The following is a 26,225-nucleotide window of genomic DNA, read 5'->3' on the forward strand; positions in this document are numbered from 1 at the left end:
CGTAAGCACTGATCAGTGTATGGGAGAGAGCGTGTGGGTGGGTTAATCTGTTACCCTGCTTACTATATTTTACAGATCTGTCCATCTTCCTACAATTTTTATGATTTTAGTTTTCTTTACAGCTGAAACATATTCAGTTGTGTATGTGCGGCACATTTTCATCTGCCGTAGACACCTGATCTGGTTCCGTTTTCTTGCTATAATGCAACAATCATGAATACAAGTCTTTGGAGCACATGTCCAAGGGGTCTATCTGGGTCATGTGGTAATCCTGATTTTAAACGCTGTATACTGATTTTCATGGATGATTTTAAACGCTGTATACTGATTTTCATGGATGATTTTAAACGCTGTATACTGATTTTCATGGATGATTTTAAACGCTGTATACTGATTTTCATGGATGTTCTAGGTCACACTCCTGTTAGCCACATCCTCACCAGAATTTGTTGTCTTTTTCTCAACGATACCATTTTTTTTTCCAGAGTAAGAAAGTCTCAATGTAGTTTTAGTTTTCTTTTTTCTGGTGGCTAAGGGTGTTGAACACCTTTAAGGTACTTAATTAACTATTGTGTTTCTTCTTTTGAGACCTGTCTGTTCACCATTACAGTTTTTAATGCATGCCTTTGTATACGTATGGGAGTAAATCTGCTAAGGTTCGTACAACCCAGTGGTTCTCTTGCTTGTATCTGCTCCACCGCTCCTCGGCGATACAATCCACGCCTGTGCACGCTATCATTTCTGTCCACTGTGACATATCCCTCCCCTCTGAGGCTCACATTCACACCCACACACTTTCCATCATTGGCTGCCTAGATCAGAGGGTTAGAGACCGAGGAGAGTGAAGGGCTGGGGACACATGCTGAGCTAGAGAGCTGGGTCAAAGGCTCACTGCCCCACACTCTGGGTGTGTGACTAGTAGTTCTGCACTTCAGTATCTCGTCTGTAATGTCGCAGTAAGAATGGTGCCTCTTTCGTAGGATTGTTTGGGACATTTGAATGAATTAATTTATAGACAGTATTAGACAACTGCTTGGCATGTGGTAAATGCTCAAAGAAATGTAAGCTATTATTATTTGGGTTGCGTCCAGTTGTGTTGAAAGGAACACTTCTGGAGCAAACTCTTTGGGGAACCGACATTATCAAATCCACTTGTAGGAACTGAACCACTTTTCACCCTCCTTACAGCTATGATAAAAATACCCGACCAAAGCAACTTAGGGAATGGTTTATTCTGACGCATAGTTCAGAGGCAAGTCCCTCATGGTAGGGGAAGCAGGTGATAGGCGTTTCAGGTCACATTCAACCACACTGAGGGAGCAAGCACAATGCCTGCTCCTTCTGAGCTTGCTCTCCGCTGTGTTCAGTCTATAACTCCAGCTCACAGAAGATGCCACCCTCATCCTCAGTGCCTCCCCAAATCACTCTCGGTTAACCTAACCTAGTTCCCAGACCTGCTCACAGAGCCTAGAGCCTGTCAAGCTGACAATCATTACTGACCATCAGGATAGGTTAATAATGCTCCTCTTTCTGATTTTAAAAAAGACTTTGTTCAATTATCTTCTTGGCGGAATCTTCTACCATTTGTGTTTGAGTGACCAATACTTCAAACTTCAGTTAACATGGATTGCCATGGTATAAAACAAAAAGTGGCCGTGGTGGGTTGAACAGAATGGACTCCGCATATTTGGCAGGGATTAGGACGTGCGGCCTTGCTGGAGGAAGTGTGTCATTGAGAGTAGGCTTTGGGGTTTCAAATGCTCTGGCCCAGTGACTTCTCTTCCTGCTGTCTGTGGACCCTAATGTAGAACTCTTGGTCCCTTCTCCAGCACCATGTTTGCCTGAGCACCATAATACTCCCAACATAAGGATCATGGACTAAGCTGATCCTGTAAGCCAGCCCCAATTAAATACTTCCCTTTTTAAGATTTGCCGTGGTCATGGTGTCTCTCTATAGCAACAGAACACTGACTACCAGGCTGCCTATTCAGTCTAGGCATGATGATGCTGTACAATTCGTTTTGCTTTGATTATTAGTGAAGTGATGTTGCGTCTACCCTCGACCAGCAAGGAAAAACACAACACCCGGAGCTCTTCTTGCAGCAGTTTGCAGGACTTTATTCACAGCAATCTATCTCCTTCTCCTTCTCTCTCTCTCTCTCTCTCTCTGGGCAAACCTCTCCCAGCCCTTAAGTAGGCACGGGCTGCCAACCCCGAACTGCCAGGTGGGCACTGCCCATAGGTTCACGCATATGCAGGCAGCTGATAATCATTGCGTGATCATAGCATAGGTCAGGCCTTAGCCATCTCAGGAGTTGATTATACATCTCCATCAGGTGTGCCACCACGCAGCTCGCTACAAAGTAGAATAGGTTTTCAAGGTCCTATTGGCCTCTTGTATTCCACCCCCCTGTAGATCATCTTGAGAAGTAAAATTACTTTCATACGTGACTATTTCCCACTTTGCCTTTGTGGGTCTTTAATCTCCTACTCTGTCAAACATAAGCCCTATGTAGTGAGTGCCAATGCACAGTTGAATAAGATTCAGAATCATTACATCTAAGCTCCGCAATGGCTTCTGTAGCAAAATTATCTGGCAGTCACAAGAGAGAACGCATCAGGAATGATCTACTTCCTCTGCTTCGAAATGGCCTTGCAGCATCCTTCCTTTGCGCTTCCAAGAATTCAATAATTGCACAAGAACATTTAAGGGCATTTCTCTCTCTCTTTGTTGTTTCTCGCTGGTGCTTCTAAAATGTTCCTCTTCTCAAAGAAAAAAGAACACTTTCATATTTGAGGCCCCATAAATCTAAAATTCCAAAGGGACTTGCCTTTTCATATTCAGGGAGTATTATCCATAAGGTAGTAACTGTGTGCCTGGCAGCGAGAAGGTGTGTGAGGGGAGGGGAGATTCATATACACGAAGAATAAAAACATCTTCTCTTGATACCATGGGGTTAACAGTCAGATAAGAGGACATTGTGAAGAACAATGCTTCAGAGCAGGACCTGAATCCCAGAATCCAGTAGAAAGGATTATAATGAGATTCTCATCGTCTATGTTTTAGTTGGTACCCTGCAGGGCTACAACTCCCACTGTAAATGTAAACTAGAAAGAGCCAACTTCTCCAAAGACAATGAAAATTGATTATTCTAAACCTTGATGTTGACTGAAGAAAAGGAAAAGCAAAAACAACAAGCATTTATTGTTTGATAAATGAATGTTTAACCATTTAAGTCTTTTTTTAAAAAACCAATACTAGTGATAAGCCTTTTTTATGTTTTTACTTAAACATTTTATTTTTTTTATTTTTATTGAGCTCTGCATTTTTCTCTGCTCCCCTCCCTGCCTGTCGCCTCCCCTTCAACCCTCGCCCAATTTACTCAGGAGATCTTGTCTTTTTCTACTTCCCGTGTAGATTAGATCTATGTATGTTATTTAAGTCTTAAAACACCTTCACAGTAGGACTTTAGCCTCAAAATGATATTGGTGGGGTTTGTTAGACATGAGTCTGGTTCCAGGGGTACACCCTCTGATATCCCCTGGTTCTTGTGTCTCCAGAACAAAGGAACACATGCATAATATAGAAATAGAGGCAGTTTAATGAGGGCTGATGAGATGCCAAGGACAATGGCACGGAGTTTTGATCCTACTTAATGTGCTGGCTTTGTGGGAGCCTAGCCAGTTTGGATGTTCACCTTCCTAGATATGGACGGAGGGGGGAGGACTTAGGACTTACCACAGGGCAGTCCTGACTGCTCTTTGGACTGGAGAGGGAGGGGGAGAGGAGTGGGGGAGGGGGAGAAGGGTAGGAGGAGGGGGAGAAGGGTGGGAGGAAGGGGAGGGAAATGGGAGGCTGGGAGGAGGTGGAAACTTGTTTTTTTTTTCTCCTTTTCTCAATAAAAAAAAATGGCATCCTCAAAACTAGGAATGGATTAGAGGGTTAGGACAGGTCCAAGACTCCGAATCCACGGACTCCCAGCCTCCCCACCCTTCGTGGCGCATTGATGGAGCCCTTGACTCCTCCCACACTTGGGCGTCACACTGTCCTTGTGCATGCTCTGCTCCTGACACGTAGCCCTGGAGGGCAGAGGTCACCAGTATTTCTGCCAGGAGGGCCTGAAAATGTTTTGTAAATGTGGATGTTTCTTTTCCCGTGCCCCACTTTCCTGCCACAAAGGTGGTCTGAGACACAGCAAAGCTCTCAGACCCAGAATTCAAAGTGCCCTCGGGCCTCTCGCGGACAGGCAGACATACATTCTTCCGGAGGGAATACTTCTTATATTCAGGCCTACATGAAGCTCCAAATAGAAAGTTCTAAGAAACTTTATATTTAAAGTCCCTGTCAAAGACCCAAACACTTAATATCTAGCCATGAATAAGAATTAACAGGAGAAGACAGCATCTTCCTGACCAGGGATAACCACGAGCCAGTGCCTGCAGACAGAGACCCTAGCTACTCTGGCACTGGACGGAAACCTGCACCCTAGTGAGACAGACTGAAATTGTGGATTGTATCACAAGCCAACAATGGTGTGAGTAAAATATCACCCGAGACTGTGAGGTCCTTGTGGATGTCCGTGTGTAACTCAGCTGAGCATCAACTAGTAGCAGGGGACTGCTTTCGCCAAAACTACCCCAACCTCAGGCAGCACCGTGTGAAGACAGGTACCTTCTGCAGATAGGAAAGGGCACTACACACAAGACTTTACCTTGGAGTTTATTTCCAGACTGCTGGAACCTAACACGGGGCAGCCCCCACCACTGGGCCTACCTGTCGATGGAATCTCTAGAAGAGCCGTCGTGACGAAAAGAAGAGGTGAGGTTTCAGTGTGATCCTTTTCTATTTGAGATAGCATCACCTGCGGCCACTTACAGCTGCACAGGGCACAAACCCATCTCCCCGGTAGGAAGAGCAGGCTGAACTGATAGGCTATAATATCAGAGGGCAACACAACGCTGAGAGCCGCCCTTGTGGCACAGAGGCCTGGGCTACTCCCTCCATTATGATACTGCCAAGAGCTAGGCATTCCCCAACAGGGCTTATAACAGGCCGGTGACTAAGAGTCTGGCATCTGGGCTTACCTAGCCCAAGGAAGAACCTTCTAGTACCTGCCTGCAGGGCTGGGCTACTTTTTTAGGTGCTCTTCCAGCTCATGATAAGTAATACACTCATTGATTATTTGTGACACATCTGAGCTTTGAACACCCTCTAGTGCTAACAGTGTCAGACCTCACACGGTGCTCCCTGATATGAAAGGGCTAAATCCTTTGGAGCAGGATTTAGGGTAACACCTACAGGTGAGATAGTGAAAGACATGTGGATCATAGCACAGACACTTAAGAACCATGAAGTACAAAGCATGTTGTTTGTGTTAATGTCAACTCAAATACATATTATAGAAAATGGAAGATGCTCCAAAAAAGAGAAAAACGGGGCTAGAAAGATAGATCAACAGGTAAGAGCACTGGATGATCTTCCAAAGGACCTGGGTTTATTTCCCAGAACCCACATGATGGTCAACACCCATCTGTAACTGTAGTTCCAGATAATCCAATGTTTTCTGCTGGCCTCCAAGGGCACCAGGCATGCATGCAAGTAGCACATAGGCACACACACATACACACACATACACACACACACACACATACACATACATACACACACACACATACATACACACACATACACACACACATACACACACACATACACACACACATACACACACACACATACACACACACATACACACACACATACATACACACACACATACACACACATACACACACATACACACACACACATACACACACATACATACATACACACACATACACACACATACACATACACACACATACACACATACACACATACACACACATACACACATACACACACATACACACATACACACACACACATACACACACACACACATACACACACACACACACACTAACCATACATATAAAAATAATTTTAAAGGGGAAAATAGAACTACCGTAGGATCCAGCAATCACTACTATAGCTAAAGGAAACAAATCAATGTGTTGAAGAGACATCTGCACTTTCGCGTTGGCAGGACTATTCAGGAAACTGGGTGAAGAGACACAAGGAGCTTCCAAGTGATGGAAAGATAAAGAAAATGGTCCATCTATATGCAAAATGCTGTTGAGCCAGAGAAACGAAATTCTGCCACTTAAGACATGGATATAATCAAAGACATTCCATGAAGCGAGGTAAGCCAGGCAGAGAAAGATAAACGCTACACTCAAGAATAATATAAAACGTCGGTGCTGGAGAAGCAGGGAATATCATAGCGGTGACCAGAGCCCTTGATGACGTACGATTCCATTATTTTTTTTTTTTTTTTTTTTTTTTTTTTGAGACAGGGTTTCTCTGTGGCTTTGGAGCCTGTCCTGGAACTCGCTCTGTAGACCAGGCTGGTCTTGAACTCACAGAGATCCGCCTGCCTCTGCCTCCCGAGTGCTGGGATTAAAGGCGTGCGCCACCATCGCCCGGCACGATTCCATTATTACTGCGACCAAAAGTATGATCACCTGCATCTTAAGAAGGAAAAAGGGTTGATTTGTTTCATGTGACTCATAGTTTGGGGAAGTCATGGCAGCAGGGGCATAAGACAGTTCGTTCCATTCTCCCCAGTCAGGAAGCAGAGACCAGCGAAGGTGGCACTCCTCTGCCATCTCCCTCTTTCCAGTCTGAGTCCCAGACTCTGTGCTGGAGCCACTCGCATGTGGGATGAGTCATCCTCCCGAGTTCACATCCCTGGGGACACTCCGACAGATGTGCACAGGGGTCTGTCTTTTAGAGTATTCTAAATTCAGTCAGTGTGGCAGTGAAGACTAACATCGCAGGAGAATACACAGGAAGAATTGGTAGGAAGGGAGATCACTGAGGCCTGAGTCACAGTTAGACAGGAGCCAGACATTCTGGTGTCCCACTGCATCGTAAGATAGTTATAGATAATGATAGCATACAACACGATACATATTCATGATGAAAGTCCTCACCGTGAATAAAGTGTAAGTATTTAAGGACGTAGGTATATCTAGCCTGATGTAAATATTAGTTCGTGAATACATCTACAAAAACATCCTGTAAATACAACTTTTATATTCTGTGCTTAGTTAGGAATAAAATTAATTTAGAAACACTCTCAGACAAATATCAAAGAAATTCATAAGGCTGAAAGAAGTTTGCCTAATGTAAAAATGCAATACGTGTCAGAATCAGCCATATTGTCAAGTCAGGGCTGTAAGATTCTAACGACTTTTAGTTTCTTTTAAATGCCATTTTGTTTGGTTGGGTGGTTGGGTGGTTGGTTTGGTTTGGTTGCTTTTTGAGACAGGGCTTCTCTGTGTAGCTTTGAAGCCTGTTTTCCTCCATTTGTAGATCAGGCTGGCCTTGAAGTCATAGAGATCTGCCTGCCTTTGCCTCCTGAGTGCTAGAATTAAAGGCATATACTGCTACCATCCCAGCCTTAAATGTCATTCTTTTTTTAATAATTTGTTTAATTTTAAGCACATTGGTGTGACAGTGTTAGATTCAAAACTGAGTTACAGACAGTTGTGAGCTGCCATGTGAGTGCTGGGGGTGTTTGAACCCGGGTCCTCTGGAAAGGCAGTCAGTGCTCTTAACCATTGAGCCATCTCTCCAGCCCCTTAAATGTCATTCTTAATATATTATCTAGTCTGCCCCAGTCATACAACTGTTACCCACATTCAGAGGGGCTTGGTTCTATGCTGGTTCCTTCCCTGTCTGGCCAGGTGAGCTCCTGTTAGCTCAAGTAGGCTGTTTTAGTGGGTGTCCCTATCACGGTCTTGACCTCTTTGCTCATATTCTCAGTCTTCCCACTCTTCAACTGGACTTTGGGAGCTCAGTCCAGTCCTCTGCTGTTGGTCTCTACCAACGTGTCTCCATCAGGTGCTGGATGAAGGTTCTATGGTGACATTTATAGATAGTCATCAATCTGACTACAGGGCAAGACCAGTTTGGGCACCCTCACCACTATTGCTTAGGGTCTTAGCTGGGGTCATCCTTGTGGATTCCTGGGAATTCTCTAACTGCCAGATTTCTTGTTAGCCCCATAATGGTTCCCTCAGTCAAGATATCTCTTTCCTTGCTCTCATCTCTGTCCTTCCTCTATCTCAACTATCTCATTTCTGCAAGTTATCCTCCCCCTCCTCCTTCCCTTCCACCCTTCCTTCTCCTTCCACCCCCATGCTCCCAATTTTGTCAGGCGATCTTGTCTATTTCCCCTTCCCAGGGGGATCTATATATGTTTATCTTAGGGTTCACCTTGTTACTTAGCTTCTCTAAGGTCATGGACTGTAGACTCATTATCCTTTCCTTTACAGTTAGTATCCACTTATGAGTGGGCACATACCATGCTCATCTTTCTTGGTCTGGATTACCTCATTCAGAATGGTTTTCAGACTGCAGGACCACTGCCAGTGGCACCAGGATTTGTCCCTGCTGCTTGGACTGGCTTTTTAGAATCCATTCTCTTTGGATAGATACCTTGCTCAGCCTGGATATAATGGGGTGGGCCTTGATCCTTCCTTGGAGCAATGTGCCTTATCCTCTCTAGAGAGTGGATGGGGGATAGGATGGAGGGGAAGGTGGAGGAAATGGGAGGAGGGGAGGAAGTGGGAACTGGAATTGGTCTGTAAAATGAAAAAGGATAGTTTGTTTTATTTTTTATAAAATAATACATTATGTATGTGTATTCCTCATCTTTGCCAATGCTTATTATCTTTGTCTCATGTTTTATAAGGTTATAAAATAAATGTGATAACATTGAAGCATCATTCACATTTTTCTCTTGTCTCTTTCCCATCCCACCAAACCTCAGAGGCGTGCGATGCCCCAGGCATGTCTTACAATTCTTCTGCCATTTACTTCCCCCCTTAATATCATGTCTGTAAGATTTCTCTTTATGTATTCATGGAATACGTCTATCTTCCTTATTTTAACTAGTATAGAGCACTCTGTTGTTTGGAAATGATTCTATAATCCCCTTACTTGCTTTTCGGCTCACGGAAATTTAAGTTGTCTTAAGTGTTGAGCACATGTCAGGGTTTCTTTGCTCTATACCAGTGACAGGAGGGAGTGAGCCTCTTACACCTCATGGATGTGTTCGAAGGGCATTCTAAAGCAGCCATTGGCCAGCGCCAACAATGCCTAGTGCTCTTTTTCTTTTTTGGTCTAGGCAGGTAAGCCCAGTGTTCAGGCTTGTCACAAAGAATGCTTGTGCACATTTCTGCCACTCTTTAGACATCCCCCTTCTTTGTCAAAATCGCAGACTTGAAACCGTCTTTATTCAACTGTGTGGTAGCCATGGGGCTTGCTTGTGCAAACCCTTTGCTCGTTTTGTTCTTCATCTTGTCATCCTTTTCCTTACCGATCTGTGTTGGAGGAGGCCGCTTGTTCTTCCAGGCCGCCCGGCTAATTTAAACCTAAAATAATCACACAAAAACTATATTATTTAAATTACTGCTGGGCTCATTAGCTCTAGCTTCTTATTGGTTAACTCTTACATATTAATTTAACCTGTTTCTATTAATCTCTGTATCACCACGTGGCTGTGGCTTACCGGGTAAAGATCCGGGCGTCTATTGATTATACACAGTAAAGGCTGATAAATATATGGCATGGCTCAGATTTTAAATATATAGTTTATAATATATAATACAAAAAAATATTCGGATCGGTTGAATCATGAGTGAAGGAAGATAGCACCTATCTGAAAGGGAAGGAGTTAGAGAATCTATCGAATAAAATTAGGAAATAAATGATCAAGAGTAGGATAGAACCTTGCTGTGGTTGGGACTGGAGGATGCCTAGGTGACATGTGATATCTTCAACTCGGCAGGGCACAGCTGAATCCTGAGTGAGATGATGTTTTGTCCACCCTGCCCCGTTCCAATGCCATCAGCTTATTTGGCCATATATGACTATAGAACACTTACCCTGATCTGATCATCACACAGTGCATGCATGCACTTAAATGTCACACATACCACATGCAGTTACTATGTATCAACGGAAAAGAACAGCACAGTAACAAAAGGCTTGAGTGTGTCCGGAAATGGAGCCATTGTGATGCTGGCAGAGAAGGTTGGAAGGGTTTGAAGGAGAGATAGAAAGACTCTATGGAGACCTTTCTCCCAGTGCCTCTAGGTTCCGTCATCATAGAAAAAGCCATATGGTGGCACACTTCTGTAAACTACAACCAGGAGACACAGGCAAGGAGGTCACTACACGTCTAATACATGGTGCGATGGAAAAGAAAGAAAGAAAGCATCCAGAGACAAGACTAAGCAAGCTTGTATGGCAGAGCAATAATCAAGCAGGTGCGCTACACTACAAAGAGTCACTTTGAAAGCTTTCATTTGCGGACTCTGCTCTAAGTCTGGGGCGTGTGATGTAAGCTTGCATAGCTCACTCATGACCACAGTTGTTTGATAAGGAATTGTTCTAGTTTGAACTTTGTACTGTGATAAACACCGAGACCAAAAGCAACTTGTGGGAGGGAAGGGTTTATTTGGCTTACAGGTGAGAGTCCATTATCAAGGGAAGCCGGGGCAGGAGCTCAAAGCAGGTCCTGGCGGTGGAAGCTACAGCAGAAAGTGCGGAGGGATGATGCTTCCTAGCTGCTTCTCATGGCCTGCTTTCTTATACAACTGCGACTATCTGTCCACAACGGCTCCGCCCTTCCAATCAAGAGAACCTCTCATGCCCACAGGCCAATGTGAAGGACACAATTCCTCAACTTGGTTCTCTTTTCACAGATGATTCTGTAGTTCATGTCAATTTAACATTAATTAACCACAAGCATAGAATTCTTCCTCCTCCTCCTCCTCCTCTTCTTCTTCTTCTCCTCCTCCTCCTCATCATCTCCTCCTCCTTCCTTCCTTCCTTCCTTCCTTCCTTCTTTCCTTCCTCCTCCTCCTCCTCCTTCTTCTTTGCCACTTCAGGTTACAGGTGAAAAGGTTAGATGTAACAGTTGCAGTTTAAATTATTTTTCTTGAAACACAAATCCCAGTTGGATGATTATTGATCCCATTTCTAGGCATATGTACTTTCTATAAATTCCTGATGTTTATATATTTTCTTACTGTTAACTTAAGTTTTTCTCTTTGAACCCTTCCTGCTTTGGTCAGCCTCTATGTCAATTGCATCACAATTCAATAAAATGTAGATGTAAGGGAATAGGGAAGGCACGGTGATATTTTGTTTATGGTTTAACAAATAAAGCTTGCCGGATTCTCAGAGTGTGGAGCTAGCTACTAGTTAGCCATAAAGGATAGACAGTGGTGGCACACACCTTTAGTACCAGCTTTGGGGAGGCAAAGGCAGTTGATTCTCTGTGAGTTCAAGGCCACCCCGAGCTACACTAGATTGCTCCAGTCTCAGGGAGAATCCAAGCCAGGTGGTGGCTGTTCACACCTTTAATCTCAGTACTTGGGAGTCACACACTTTTAATCCCGGTTCTAGGGAGATGGGGACAGGAAGGGTATGGCTGGGTGGAGAGTGGAATATAAGACAGGAGGAGACAGGAGTTCACCGCATTCATCCTAATGGCAGGATAACTCATTCAGTCTGAGAACTTTGTAGTAGTAAGACCTAAAGACTGACTGCTCTACTTTTCGGAGCTTTCAGCTTCCACCCCTAATATGGCTCTTTATTATTAAGATCAATTAGAATTTGTGCTACAGGTAGGCATTTAATCCACTGATCAGCATCCTTATTAAAGAATGGTCTGTGAAAAGACACACACACAGGGAGCAAGCGATCTAAAACTCTGAACCAGAAGGTGGGGTTCTGGATGATATTAATAAAGACCAAGGAACACTGAAGATTTTCAGCAAACCCTGGGAAGTTAGCAGACAGCAAGGGACCCCTGTGCAGTCATCTGAAGGAAGCTACCCCGTGACGCCATGATCTAGGACCTCAAGCCTCCAGGATTCGATGTGCTACATTTCCCTTGTTCAAGCTACCTGTTTGTGGAACTCTATAATGACAGCCCTAGCCACTGATACGCTTTTTATATGTGTATTTTTCTCCTGTAAAGTTAGAATGGTATTAGTGTATTTGCCTCTACCTTCATCCCATAACCTAGGGCCTCACCAGAGCTAAGAAGGGTGGCAAGGCTGGCTAACAGATCGCTTGCCTGTCACTCACAATGGTCTCCACCAGGAGCAAGGACTCCAGTGGATTTTGGTCCCCAGGTATCGCTCTCCTTTAAGGAGGGGCATGCAGTGAGGAGAGGAGAGGAAAAGAGGATCTGGATAACAGGTTCCCTAATTAGATAGATAGATAGATAGATAGATAGATAGATAGATAGATAGATGATAGATAGATAGATAGATAGATAGATGATAGATAGATAGATAGATAGATAGATAGATAGGTCTGTGTGGCACTGTGTGTGCACACACTGCTTTGTTCCCTTCTAAAGGATCAGTAATGACTCGTGGAAAGAAAGGAATAAAAATGAACTTTCTAACCAACACTATCATCTACCTTCAACCCTGTTTATGGAGCCAAACTTGATCAGAGGAATTGATTGAGAACCTTAAGGCTCGTTAAGGCAAGGACTTCCGGATGGATTCACTGATGATTATACCATCATAATTATACTATTTCATCCAAAGATGAAATCGGTATTGTACCCTGATTCCGAAACCAGATACGACACACAGAAAAAAGGAAGCTTACAGCCAATCTCCTTAATGAACATAGATACACAGTTCTCACAAAGTACTTGTAAATGGAAAATAGGAGGATGTCCCGGTTAGGATGTCTATTGCTGCGATAAAGCACCATGGCCAGCATCAACCTGGAGATGAAAGGGTTTGTTTCACCTCTAGCTTACAAACCCATCACCGAGGAAAGCTGCAGTAGGAACGAGAATGGAGAACATGGAGGGGTGCTGCGTACTGACTTGTTCCTCACGGCTTGTTTGTTTTATTATAGCACCCAGGACTTACTGACAACCCTTAGTGGACTAAGATTTCCCACATCAAATATTAATCAAGAAGATGTCACCCAGGTTTGTGTAAAGGCCAATCAGTGGGGGAATGTTCTCAGCTGAGATTCTCTCCTTCCAGATGACTCTAGCTGGTGTCGAGCTGACACAAAAGTATTCAGCACAGGATACATCAAAAGATATCATTTAGAAGTGCAGAAATGACCTAACATATAAAACCCAATAAATATTCAAGGACAGAAACCATATGACCGTCTCAATATATGGAGAAAAGGCTTTCAAAGACTCCAACAACCCTTCATGGAAAAAAAGAGACTGTGAATTGAAGGAGTATTTCAACAAGAGGGAGGTGAAGGCAGGAGGTCAGACATTCAAGACCACCCTTCACAGCATAGCGAGTTCATGGCCAGTCTGGGCTACATTGTCTCAAAATTAGTAAAGTCCTGCCATTCACAGGAAAACAGACACAAATGGAGATAACCATAGGAAGCAAATTAAGTCAGTCTCAGAAGGACAAACGCTGCTTGTTAGCCCACTTCCAGGGCCAGATTTTCCCACTGATATGTAAAATCAGCATTGCGTTATAAGTAAAACTGTCAAGGGAACAAGGGACTAAGACTACGAGGGATGGGGAAAATGGATATGAGAAGAGAAACACACACACACACATACACACACACGCATGCATGAAAACATCCTGTCTAACCAAGTACCGTGCCCAATAAATATACAACAACACAAAAATTACACACACAGTAGAATTTCATGATTCCAAATAGCTATGTAATTGGCAAATACAAAATGCAATAAATACAACAAACCAGTACTAGAAACAGCATAGAAAATCACTTTGGTTTTCACATTATGGATGTTGATATGATATTAACAGTACACTTTTGATTTGTCACGCTATTATGAAGAAAATGAAAATTGTGTATTTTTTTTTAAAACGCAATATATATAAACCAAACTATACAAAAGCGTTAATGAAAAGGAAAGTGAGGGTCTCCTCGTAGGGAGTATGCAGTACTGCTAGCATGCAGTACCCGTTTTTACCAGCAGGTGTCACTTCATCACAGCCAGCACTCAAAGGAGCCTGACAATCTGCTTTTTTTTTTTCTTAGTTGTTTGTTTTGCTTTGTTTTTCGAGACAGGGTTTCTCTGTGTAGTCCTGGCTGTCCTGGAACTCACAGATCTGTCTGCCTCTGCCTCCTAAGTGCTGGGGTTAAAGGGGTGCGCATCCTCTACCAGTTTTTCTTTCTTTAATTTAAAAAGGCGCAGGGCGGGGCTGGGTATGTGTGTCAGGGGACGATGTATGTTTTGCTTTGTTTCTACATAAATCCACTGTTGTAGGGAATTAAGTCTCACAGAATAAACATGTCAAATTTCTTTGAAAATATGAAGTGAACATCTGAGGTCAAAGGGTGTGCCCCTGAGACCAGAGTCCCACCTTTGCAGCAGGACTGCTGTAAGGAAAACCATCCTGACTAAAAGTGACAGGAGCAAACTGTAAGGATTCGTTCGACTGCATCAAATTTTCATTCAGATTATACCCTTCCTTTAGGAAAATACGATAGAGCAAATAGCTTTTGTAACTACTTGGAAACCATCCATGTAGAGAAGAGAACACACTTCTTCAACCTCCAGGGAGTATTCCAGACAGAGAAAAACAACCCTTTGACCTGTTTATCTGTCTACAAGATTAGTGTCCAAGAACTGGGTTGTGCAAACGGAAGACAAACTGGCCGTCAGAGCCTCCTTTGGGCTTTGTGTAGCTGACAGATATTCGCTGAGGTCATCACCATTACTGCTGGAAAACATGGAAGGCCTAATTTCTAAACACCTATCGAAACAGCTGAAGGTTCTTCAGAAGCTCCTGGAAGGAAACTGAACAAGAGGGAGCGCCCTTGTTCTGCAGTGATGTTCTGTGCCCTACAGAAAGGGCTCCCTACGGGCGCGGCCGCATGGAGATGGCTCTAGATTCTAGCAGCTCTGGGAAGGCTTGAAGGTGTATGGTGGGGTAAGGCAGAGATTCCACAGGAGCTCATAGAAGACAAGAATTGTCTTCCTTCCATACCGGTAGAGACTCCTGAAAGACCAGATGGCCCCCTTGGGAGCAATCTGATAAAGCTTCTTTCTTAATTCAGTATCAGAACTTGGGGCGAAACTGCACATGTCTGACAGCTTACTGTGTCCCCATGCCCTGGAGAAAGGACAGAGCTGAAGTCAACGCTCTGGCTATACTTTTCCTGAAGACTAAGGGGCGACCCGTACTGAGAGAGGCTAAGGGAACCCGACTTCTGTTCTAAAGAGCAGAAACGCCACGATAGGAAGAGTAACTACATCCAGAAGGATTTTAAAAATTCAAACTATTTTCTAAAGTTATAACATGGGAACCGTTGTGATCAGCAAATAATTTAAGATGCTCTTTGATACTAAAATTTATTCTAGTCACCACAGAGAGCCACTCGCCATCTTTTATTTATATCATTGCCTCTGAAACTCAGAGCACCTGGAGGTAAGTGCTCCAGGAGAGTGAGATCAAATATCTGCCCCGTTACTAGAAAGCCTGACCTAGGAAGGAGACTGTCCCTGAGAATCAGATCACGGACATGGAAAACAATTACTGGTTACAAGAAGCCATAAAGAGCGGGGAGTTTCTTACATAGCAAAAGTCACCAACAGTTTGGGAGACGGTGAGAGCGAGGAGCCAGCTCTTGAATTATTTGAGCTTGCACTGAAGAGAAATGGGTCTAGGCTAGATTTTTACTGTGAACTTGGTTTGAATACATTGTGACAGGCAGGACAGTGTTGAGACACTACAGTGACATTGTTGTTTTGTGTTGGCCATGGATCAAAGAACGGGGAGTGTGCTGGTCAGTTTTCTGTCACTGTAGCCATTACCAGAGCTGATCAACTTTAAGGGCGAAAGTTGGGAGCAGAGTTTTGGAGGATACAGTACATGGTCGTTCAGTCACTGCTCTGGGGCCTCTGAGGCAGCACAGCATGGTGGGAGCATGTGCAGACAGCTGTTCACACGCTGGCAGCAATGCAGGGAAGGATCCAGTGTTCAGGGTCACACCCCCAACAGCCCTGTCCACTAGGCTCCGCCTCTTATGGGTTCTACCACCTGCTGTGGAGACCTGGCCGTTAACCCAGGGGCCTTTGGAAAACACCTTACATCGAAACTGTAGCAATAAAGACTAAATGCATTTCCCAAGAGACCTCAACACTACACAAAAATCCACAGACAACTGAGGAAAGCTGGGAGAGGAGAGGCGGCCTCCCTGGGGAAGAGCATGCCAGTTGGTTGTCTAGTGCTAAACCATAAGCCCTGTTAATACATATAAGTAACATACGGACTTAACAGGGTATACTGGGAATGAGTATGCATATATAAATACATATATGCACGCGATGGCAGCTTATGAAGAAAGAGGCTGTGAATTTGAAGCAGATCAAACACAGAGTATATGTGGAGGGAGGAAGTAGAAGAGAGAAATGAAATTAAAATAGAATCTCAAAAGTAAACACAAAACAAAAAAGCTATTTCCATCCTTCCTTGTCACAGTCCTGGCAAACCTGCTGACAACGGCCTCCTTTCTGAATGTGGATGCTTACTTTTGGGGTGGAGGGTATTGGGGATCCCATCTAGGTCCTCACACATGCTCGGCGAGCACTCTACAGACAAGCCCTAACCAAGTCTTCTTCCCCTTTTGGAGACATGGTACCCCAAGCCTCGAAGCACAAACCAGAACTTCAGGCTCTGAGTCAATCTCTTAGGCTTTTAATTACCAGCAATCTGGATAATCACTGCTTTAGCGAGTAGCTTGTGTTTTGGTGAGCAGAGGATCCGTTCTAAGTTCAGTTCTACTGGAACAATCTACCAATAATTATCCACTTCCCTGTTTCACGGGATCCCGAATTTAAACAATCGTATATGTTCCTCAGCCCCACTTGGTTTCTCATGTATAAGCAGTTATAAATATAATTCTATAATTCAAGAACGGGTCTTGTTTCTGAAAACCGAGTTTGGAATTTAAAAACGGCAAGAAAGTTTTGACTCTATTCTTGGCTAACAAACTGGATCTCAGAAGGCCAGTTGGCATCTTTTTCCTGCTCGTGACACAATCACACACAAACATACCATATGCATCTTTTTACATAAGCCCTGCAGCAGTGTGGGAAAATATGGAAATACTGTTAGTAAAACAGAAGCATTGAGGAAATTTTAGAAACATTATAAAGAAGGGCTTGGAATGAGGAAACAGCAGATGGATATTAAAGCTACCTATTGTTAGAGTTCTGATAAACACTGTCACCCAGAGCAACTTGGGAAGGAAAGGGTGTCTGGGCAGGAACCTGGAGACAGGAACTGAAGCAGAGAACACAGAGAAACACTGCTCGCTGGCTCAATCCCCATAGCTTGCTCAGCTTGCTTTATTATACCACCCAAGACCCCCTGCCCAGTGGTAGCACTGCCCATGGTGGGCCGAGACTTCCCGCTTCAATGAGTAGTCAAAAACTGCCCGCTGACCAATTTGCCAGAGGTGGTTTCTCTATTGAGATTCTCAGAAGGGTCAAGTTGACAAAATAGTTTAACAGAACATGAGTTGAGGCTACAGGGTTCAATTTACAGGAACTGGCTGTGCAATTTCATCAGCCTTCTTTCTCAGGGAAAGGAGGTGTTGCTGCCCCAGACATGAGTCACAGTTTAGGTACCATGTGTCCTTTTGTTTAGTCTGGATCCTGGCCTCACCTACCCAAGCTCTTCTAGGAAGGACCCCACCATACCCGCCAGTCCCCTGCCCACAGAAAAGAAACAGCAAGGCCTCCCCAGCCACCGCTATCATTTGTCAGGGGGAGGCACTGCACAGAAATCCCCTGGAGACCTGGTCAAACCTGAATTGACTCAGCAGTTCTGAGCCCTTACCCCACCCCAAAGCTTAACAAGCACTGGGGCATCAATCCCATGATTCCTGCCTCACACACCGTCAATAGGACAGACCTAGAGACTAGCACGTTCTGAAACAGCTTAAAATCAAAAACAACAAATATTCAGAAATTTAAAAACAAAAATTCTTCATAAACCCTTTACCCTCCGCAACCTGTCAAGTGTTAAAACTTTGATTGGTCTTGGGCAGTACAGTAATTTCTTTGACTGCTACCCTTTACTTCTGGGACTTCCCTTCCCTATGCCAACTTGATAAAATGTTTCTCATTTTGAATAGCATTCTTTTGCACTCTTGATAAGTTTATAATTTGTTTCTGATTTGTTCCGGAGTTGGGCGGGCTCCTCGGAAGTCCATGACCTGTCAACACACAACACTCCTCGTGTGTGTTCATTGCCAAAAAGCTGCCATAGCCGGGGACTCTGTGCAAAGCAAATCGCATTTACTTTGCTCACTGAGTAGAAATCCAGATAATAAGGCCCTATTCATCCACCCTGGTGCCACTGGAACAAGCCTGTGCGGGAGGTGGGTGCTCTAGAAACCAGGGTACATGTTCAAATCGCAGCACATGTAATTAATTAGAAAACAAAGGAAGAAAGAAGAAGGAAAAGCAGGAGGCTGTTGGGGATGACTTCTGCTCAAATCCACTCTTTAAGATGTGCGCAAGCACAGAGGAGTTGGCTCAGAGTCCCCACCTTCCTTGCATTGCTGAAGTAGCTGCACAGAGCAACAAATGCTGCCTCTGGGTATGCCCTCTTGTCAGGGAGCACAGCAGTCAAGGCTATGGAAGGCAGAAGCTGGGGCTTGGGAACCAACCAAAGGAGACAGGAATATGGGCAAGTGGCTTACACCTCGTCCTGTGTTGTTTATACAGTGAAGAAGATAGCCCTTTTCTCATGGGGCTGTTATTGAGAGGATTGTGAGCCATGATATATGTAAAAGAGTCAGTCATGGAGAATGGGATAGCAGTTCTTTGGTTTTAGCATTCACACTATTGTTCACTGCTGGGTCCATTGCTGTGGCCACCAGCGACGCATGGCAGTCGTGAGTACCATCGTGCAGTTATTTCCTCTGAATTGAGACATTTTCTCCTGGAGGAAAGAGGAAAGCATCTAAAAACTCAGAAACAAATGAAGTGTTGGGGTTCCAGAAGTTCAGAGGGTTGTAAGTCCCCACCCCAAGGTTACGTGATCAGGGAACAATTGCTATGGGAGTGGGGCCTCTTCAGTAGAGCTGCCTGTAAGTCAGGTGGGGAGATCTGCAGGTGCAGCCTTTGGAGTTGTCATCCATGCTGGGGTGGATCTTTTGGTCACACAGCTGCCTTTAAGTCACCCACACCCACACAGATAATCCACCTCTCAACTTATTGGTTTATCCAGCCAGACAAGGGTTGAAATTGCTTCTTTGATCTGTTGTCAGTACCCTGTCTAGGCTGAACAGGTGTGTGGTCAAATATCCCAGGTAAAGCCACACGATGGAATCTCTTGTCCAGAAGTATGGCTGGAGGTGGCCTGGTAGGCGCTGAGAGATAGAGGGCACCTCAGTGACTGCACAGCCACAAGCCCAGGTATTGAAACAGCTGAAAAACTACTTCATTCAGATTGGCCTGTGGCCAGCCCTGTGACAGATTGTCTCGAGGGATGCTCGATGTGGGAGTGTCTGGCACACTGTGGGTGCCCGCCCCCCCACATGCACCCAGACTGTGTAAAAAAATGTAGCTGAATATGGGCCTGGGAGCAAGCACTAGATACTTTCCTCCATGGTTCTGCCCCTGTGTCTTCTTGAGTTCCTGCGCTGACCTCTCTCAGTGATGGACTGTGACCTGCAAGTGTATGCCAAATAAACCCTTTCGTCCCCCAAGCTCCTTTGGGCCATGGTTTGTCACAAAGCAGAGAGCAAACTAGGAACACTTTTTTTTTTTTTTGAGATGGGTTGACATCAAACATCTTCCTGTTAGCAAGCATATATTTCACTAGGCTACCACAGCTAATTTTTTATTAATTCTGTCCCATACTTAGCCCATGATGGCGGCTCAGGTAAGCAATTGTGTTGACATCTTTGCCTGTTTTATCATAAACTGATTGACTTTAAATTACTTAACCTTGTTAACAATCAACAAAGAGACACCAGGTTATAACCATTTTTTTCATTTAGACTCAGTATTGTTGCCATAGAAACAGCATCTCCAGTTGGCTCATTAGTAGATGTGACCTTTCAAAGAGGCAGTTAAGCTAATGTTGGGCCTTTATGATTGGTACTCACTGTGACTGGTGCTCTTTCCAAAAGAAGATGTCAGTACCTACAGACGGATATGTAGAGAAGTGGGCCTTGTGACATGCCATGAAAAAGCCACAGAGCTTGGCTTCAGAAGAAACCAGACTTGCAGGTACATTGTTCTTGGACTTGCAGCCTCGAGAGCACTTTGTGGCTAAACCAGCTGTCTGTGGTATTCCGTTAATGCAGCGGGTTTGTATCTCAATTACTTAGAAATAATTACAATATTTATAATATCAAATATACATATTCTTTTCAGTGCTAATGACCTTGAATGTCAGTATGCTTTTTTTTTTTTTTTTTGGAGACCGATCATTATTTCTCTTAGACTTCAAAAGGTTCCCCCTGGACTTTGGACACGGCAGGGTGAGTTGGAACTAACAAAATCGAAGTAATCTTGGCTTTTGTAAAATAATTTGTTGTAAGTAAACAGAATGAGTGACAAATCCCGTGAGGCTGAGATGAACTCTTGTGTGGATCAATAGGGCAAGCATTCTTCTGTGGTTTCCAAGGCAAGAGCTAAAAGGATATGAATAGAAAATATTATTTTCAAATTAGAATAGAAGAATAATGATAAAATATTTTAAGGAGGAAGAGAAGGAGGAGAAGAGACAAGTGGCAGTCTCGATAAGGGCTGCAGCTTTGCTTCATACACACAGGCAGTAATGTGTGTGAGAGGGTTCGGTGTTGTGAAGACTGAACTGTCAGGTGGGACCAGGCAAAGCTCGCCTGTGTGTCAGAGCGAATGCTGAAAGGACGTGGATGGAAACCGCTCTCCCGCGGGGGTAACACCCAGTATACGCTGCCGTCTCAAGCCATATTAACGTCAGGGACAGAACTGGCACCGAAGTTCCCTTCGTACGTAACGAAGTTCCTAACGTACATAAGCCCTTCGGAAGGTCACTCCAGCAACGACAGCTAAACAGACAGCAGGAGGCTGTGAGCCCTCTTCCACCCACCATCATCACCAGCCTTGTGAGAACTCTGGAAAACAGCAAGCAAGGAAACGCTGCATAAACACAAGCCAACTTAAAACCACTAGGAAAGCCGGGGCAGTGTTTCCAGCCTCCCTTGCTCAGGGATGGTTTGGAGGACAGTAGCCCGCTGTGGGATCTTCATCCCTGGCCCTGAGAGGGCCGAGCATTTCTTCCCTACTCTGCCTGGGGGCTGCCTGAAGGACTGAGGCAATGGGCTTTTTTTTTCTCCCTCTGCTTGCCTAATTTGGAACTTACCTAGGCTAGAAAAAGGCTTTGCTCAGAACATCAGAGTGTAGAAAACCTGCAGCTGCCTAGGGCAAGGTTGTACTTGAAAATCACAGCGGACCACTTCGGGATGGGGAGGAAACGTCCAGGAGAGAATTGTGTTTGAAAAATGGGGCATCCAGAAAGTAAATTCAGAGGCAGGTGTGGTGGGGGTATGTCTTGAATCTCAGCATCTTAGGGACGGAGGCAGGAGAATCGGCGGCAGTAGTTCCAGGACAGCCTTGGCTGCCTGAGACCCTAGCTCCTCCCCTTCCTCCTCTGCCACCTCCACCACTAGCTCCTCCCCTTCCTCCTCTGCCACCTCCACCACTAGCTCCTCCCCTTCCTCCTCTGCCACCTCCACCACTAGCTCCTCTCCTTCCTCCTCTGCCACCTCCACCACTAGCTCCTCCCCTTCCTCCTCTGCCTTCTCCACCATTCATCAACATCAAGCAGTAACAACAGAGAGGCAAATTCAATTAGTTTCTCTGTACTCAGAGGAATTTGAAAGGACACACACATGGTCAGAACAAGATCCTTCTTAAGTCCAGAACTTAAGATTTCGCTTCAGCCAATTCCCAAGATTCGCCTCAGCACAATTTCGGCTTAGTGTTGAAGACACTTCCCAACACAGAGCCTATCTGAACAAACTAGGACAGGATGTCGCTTTCTCCTTCTCCTCCTCCTTCTCCCTCCCTATCAAGGTAAGCAAACAAATTTTTGTTCTTAACTCTACACAAAGAACCACAGATAACTAAGGATTGTTGAGAGCAGGAGAATTGGTCTTCCTCAGGGAAGAGCACGCCAGTTGGCTATCAAATACCAAACGATCAGCCCCGAGGCACACATGTGAATAGCATCATACAGACTGAGAAGGTTGTTTTTGCGGGTTTGGGAACACACACACACACACTGTGTTGTAACAATATTTAGGAATATATATATATATATATATCAACAATTAATGAAAAAGAGAAAATGAATCTCAAATATCTAGGAAGGGTATGTGGGAAGGTTTGGAGCGAGAAATGGGAGAAGTGATATAATTCTGCAATAATCTCCAAAGAGAAAAAAGATCATTTTTAAAGTTGGCTGAAAACTGGACTGGAACTCAGTAGTAGACCGCTCTCCTAGTAAGGCCCTGTGTTCAACCGCAGCACCACATAAATAAAGAACACTCCTACACACAAACCCTAGTGTTTTTTAAAAACCAAGAAAAGGTCCTTTAGAGGCTCTCAACCAATCGAGTGTGTATGCATTCAAAAGAGATTGGATTGACTTGCACAGTAGGGACTGGATAGTCCAGCCAGGACAGGTTTCATCCTGGGGTGTCAGAGACTCTGCTGGTTGCTCCGTTCATGAAAGCAGCTGACTTCAGCATTATCTCTGCTTTTGGATGCCTGGGAGCTGCCTGGAGACGCTGGTGCTGAATCCACATTGGAAGACCATGGGAACTGGAGTTTGACGTCAGCGGGGCATGGTAATAAAAGCAGCAGACACACTGAGGAGAAAGAAGTGGAGCTCCCCTTTGTTGTAACAGGACTGCACGGGGAAGGTACCAAGGTGGGTCTTATCCCCTCAGTAATAAAAAAAAGTCCTCTGTAAGTTCTCTCCCAAACATGCCCAGAAGTGTGTCTCCTCGATGAATCTAAATTCCACCAAGCTGACAGTCAAGATCGACCATCACAGAAAATATGGCTCATTCAAATGGATAAGACAGTCACAAACCATCCCCGAGGAAGACAAGTTAGAGCCACTTGGTGGGAATCTTAGAGAAGTGACTGTTAAGTGTGCTCAGAAAGTTTTGTCTTTAAAGAGCAAATAAAAGAAATAAAAACATAAAAGGGGCCTTCTAATCAATCGGTAGCATGGGACATGCCATTCTCTCACCTCCGTTCAAGAGATCTGTCTAAAGCAGGGGAGAATAAAGAACCAAGGACATTCAATGCATGACCCGAAGATCCCACACGAATGGCTAGACCCAATGAATTCAGCTATAGGATAGAAAATCAACATGAAAACATAGAAGTAAATCTTCTTGATGTTGGAAATAAATAATCAGATATGACACCAAAAGCATAAACAAAAATTAAAGGCAGATTAATTAAACTTCTTCAAGAAAAAAAATAAAAAGAGTATACCAAATGGAGTGGAAAGAAAGGAAAGAGGCAGCGGCTCAACCTAGGTGAGAGCGTGGGTGCACACGGAAGTGGACAAGCTGGGTTCCCAGCAGGGGAGATCAGTAGGGGAGCGGCTTGTGAGAGAGGAGCGCAGTGGGTCACCAGGGGCTCTGCCTGCAGAGGGGATTAGCAGTTCTTGTGAAATAACTTGAGGGAACCAGGTTGACTTTTCCCCACGCTCTGTCTTCTTGTCCAGCTGTCACACTTCTGCCAAGATGCTGTCTGTCACTATTTGATGCAGCCAAGAGGGCCCTAGCGAAAGGAGCAAGTGGTTGAGAGTTTTAGTCTCTAGGACTGGGACTAAGGTACCTGTATTAGGGTAATCTGTCATAGGAACAAAAGATGGATTATATTATAGCCGGTGTGTGTGTGTGTGTGTTGTGGCATTTTAGAAGACAAATATGATAATGATCTAATATTCATAAAATGAAACAAATATTTCTTTATGGAACCAAAACAATGGTATGTTTATGAGTGATGGGAAGGGAAAGAAAGAAAGAAAGAAAGAAAGTAAGAGAGAGAGAGAGAGAGAGAGAGAGAGAGGAGGGATGGAGAACAGCAGAAAGATGACTAAATCTTATACTTCTTTCAAATATTAATTCAGAATGGAAAATAGATGTAAAATACAAATTTATAACAATTACAGAGATGAGAAGGAGGAAATCTCCAGGGCTACAACTTGAGTATTTTGAGGCTAAATACCAAAATATGATCCGTAAAAAGAACAGCTGATAAACTGAAACTGATCAAAATGGTACGATTCTGTTCGACAACAGGATGTAACTCAGCGACACACAGATTGCCTGGCATGCATAAGGCCATGTGTTTCATCCCTAGTGGCACAAAAAAGGAATAATAAACTTTTCTATTTCCATCCATTTGTATGCAAAATTCAAGAAGTCCTTGTTTTTTACTCCTGAGTAGTACTCTAATATGTATATATTCCATACTTTCTTCATCCATTCTTCCATTGAAGGGCATCTAGGTTGTTTCCAGGTTCTGGCTATTACAAACAATGCTGCTATGAACATAGTTGAGCATATACTTTTGTTGTATGATAGGGCCTCTCTTGGGTATATTCCCAAGAGTGGTATTGCTGGGTCCAGGGGTAGGTTGATCCCGAATTTCCTGAGAAACCGCCACACTGCTTTCCAGAGTGGTTGCACAAGTTTGCATTCCCACCAGCAATGGATGAGTGTACCCCTTTCTCCACAACCTCTCCAGCAAAGGCTATCATTGGTGTTTTTTATTTTAGCCATTCTGAAAGGTGTAAGATGGTATCTTAAAGTTGTCTTGATTTGCATTTCCCTGATCGCTAAGGAAGTTGAGCATGACCTTAAGTACTGGCTTTGGGGGAGCAGTTTGGATGCTCACCTTACTAGACCTGGATGAAGGTGGGTGGTCCTTGGACTTCCCACACATCAGGGAACCCTTATTGCTCTTCGAGCTGATGAGGGAGGGGGACTTGATCGGGGGAGGGGGAGGGAAATGGGAGGCGGTAGCGGGGAGGAGGCAGAAATCTTTAATAAATAAATAAATTAATTAAAAAAATTAACTTTTTTAAATGAATAAACAAGATGAAGAAAAGGCAAATACAAGCAATGTTTGCAAATCACATATCTGAGGAGCAGAATCACATATCTGAGGAGGCTTAGAATTGTAGCACAATGTTGGGGTGTTCATCTCACCCAAGGAGGTCCTCTGCTCATCCTCAAGACCACACACACAGAGAGACAGAGGAATACAAAGAAGTCTTAAGACTCAACACTTAAAAAGAGAAACTCTCATGAGAAATGAGCAGGGCGCCCATGAGACATGGCCAAGAGGAAACACAGATGTCAAACTGACATTAACCATGCACAAGAGGAAACACAAATGCAGATCATAGTAAAATCACCAAACACATCTAGCAATAGCCAAAGTTTTAAATTAATAACACCAAAAGGGGTGAACACAAAACAGAACCCATAAAAGCAGAAAATCGGAACCCATAATATATAAGCCAAAGGTCTCTAAGGATAAATTAAGCCCAAAGATATGAGACAATACGTTTCCAAAATTACCATTGAGTTTGCTTTGGGGCCATGGACCTACTCAGAAGTGTGCCTTATATACCCAGTGAGACTCTATTGTAGAACACTGATTTTTCCTTTGCAAAGGGATGTCAACTGGAGACAGAGTCTTGGTTGGGCATAGGAGATAGTATCAACTTCCCCTGCTTACTGTTTGGGCGCCACCTGACTTAGACCTGCACAGGCTTGTGCAGGCTGTCATAGTGTCTGTGAGTTTGTGTGTGCCGTTGTCCTGTAGCGTCTGGAGGACGCTGTCTTCTTGGTGTCCCCCATCCCTCTGGCTCTTCCAATCTTCCCTACTCCTCTTCCCTGAGCTCTGAGAGGAGGCGTTTGATGAAGATGACCCATTTAGAACTGAGTGTTCCAAGGTCGAAGAGAGGCTTTTGTGAAGAGGGGTAAGAACTACGCTTGCCTGTGGGTATAAGGAAACAATTTAGAATGTAGGAAAGAATCATGCTGATCCAGCAAGTGTTAGTAGTAG

Source organism: Microtus oregoni, unplaced genomic scaffold, assembly GCF_018167655.1.
Source record: "Microtus oregoni isolate MIOR12 unplaced genomic scaffold, Mior012 000018F_ref0000195, whole genome shotgun sequence".
Classification (NCBI taxonomy): domain Eukaryota; kingdom Metazoa; phylum Chordata; class Mammalia; order Rodentia; family Cricetidae; genus Microtus; species Microtus oregoni.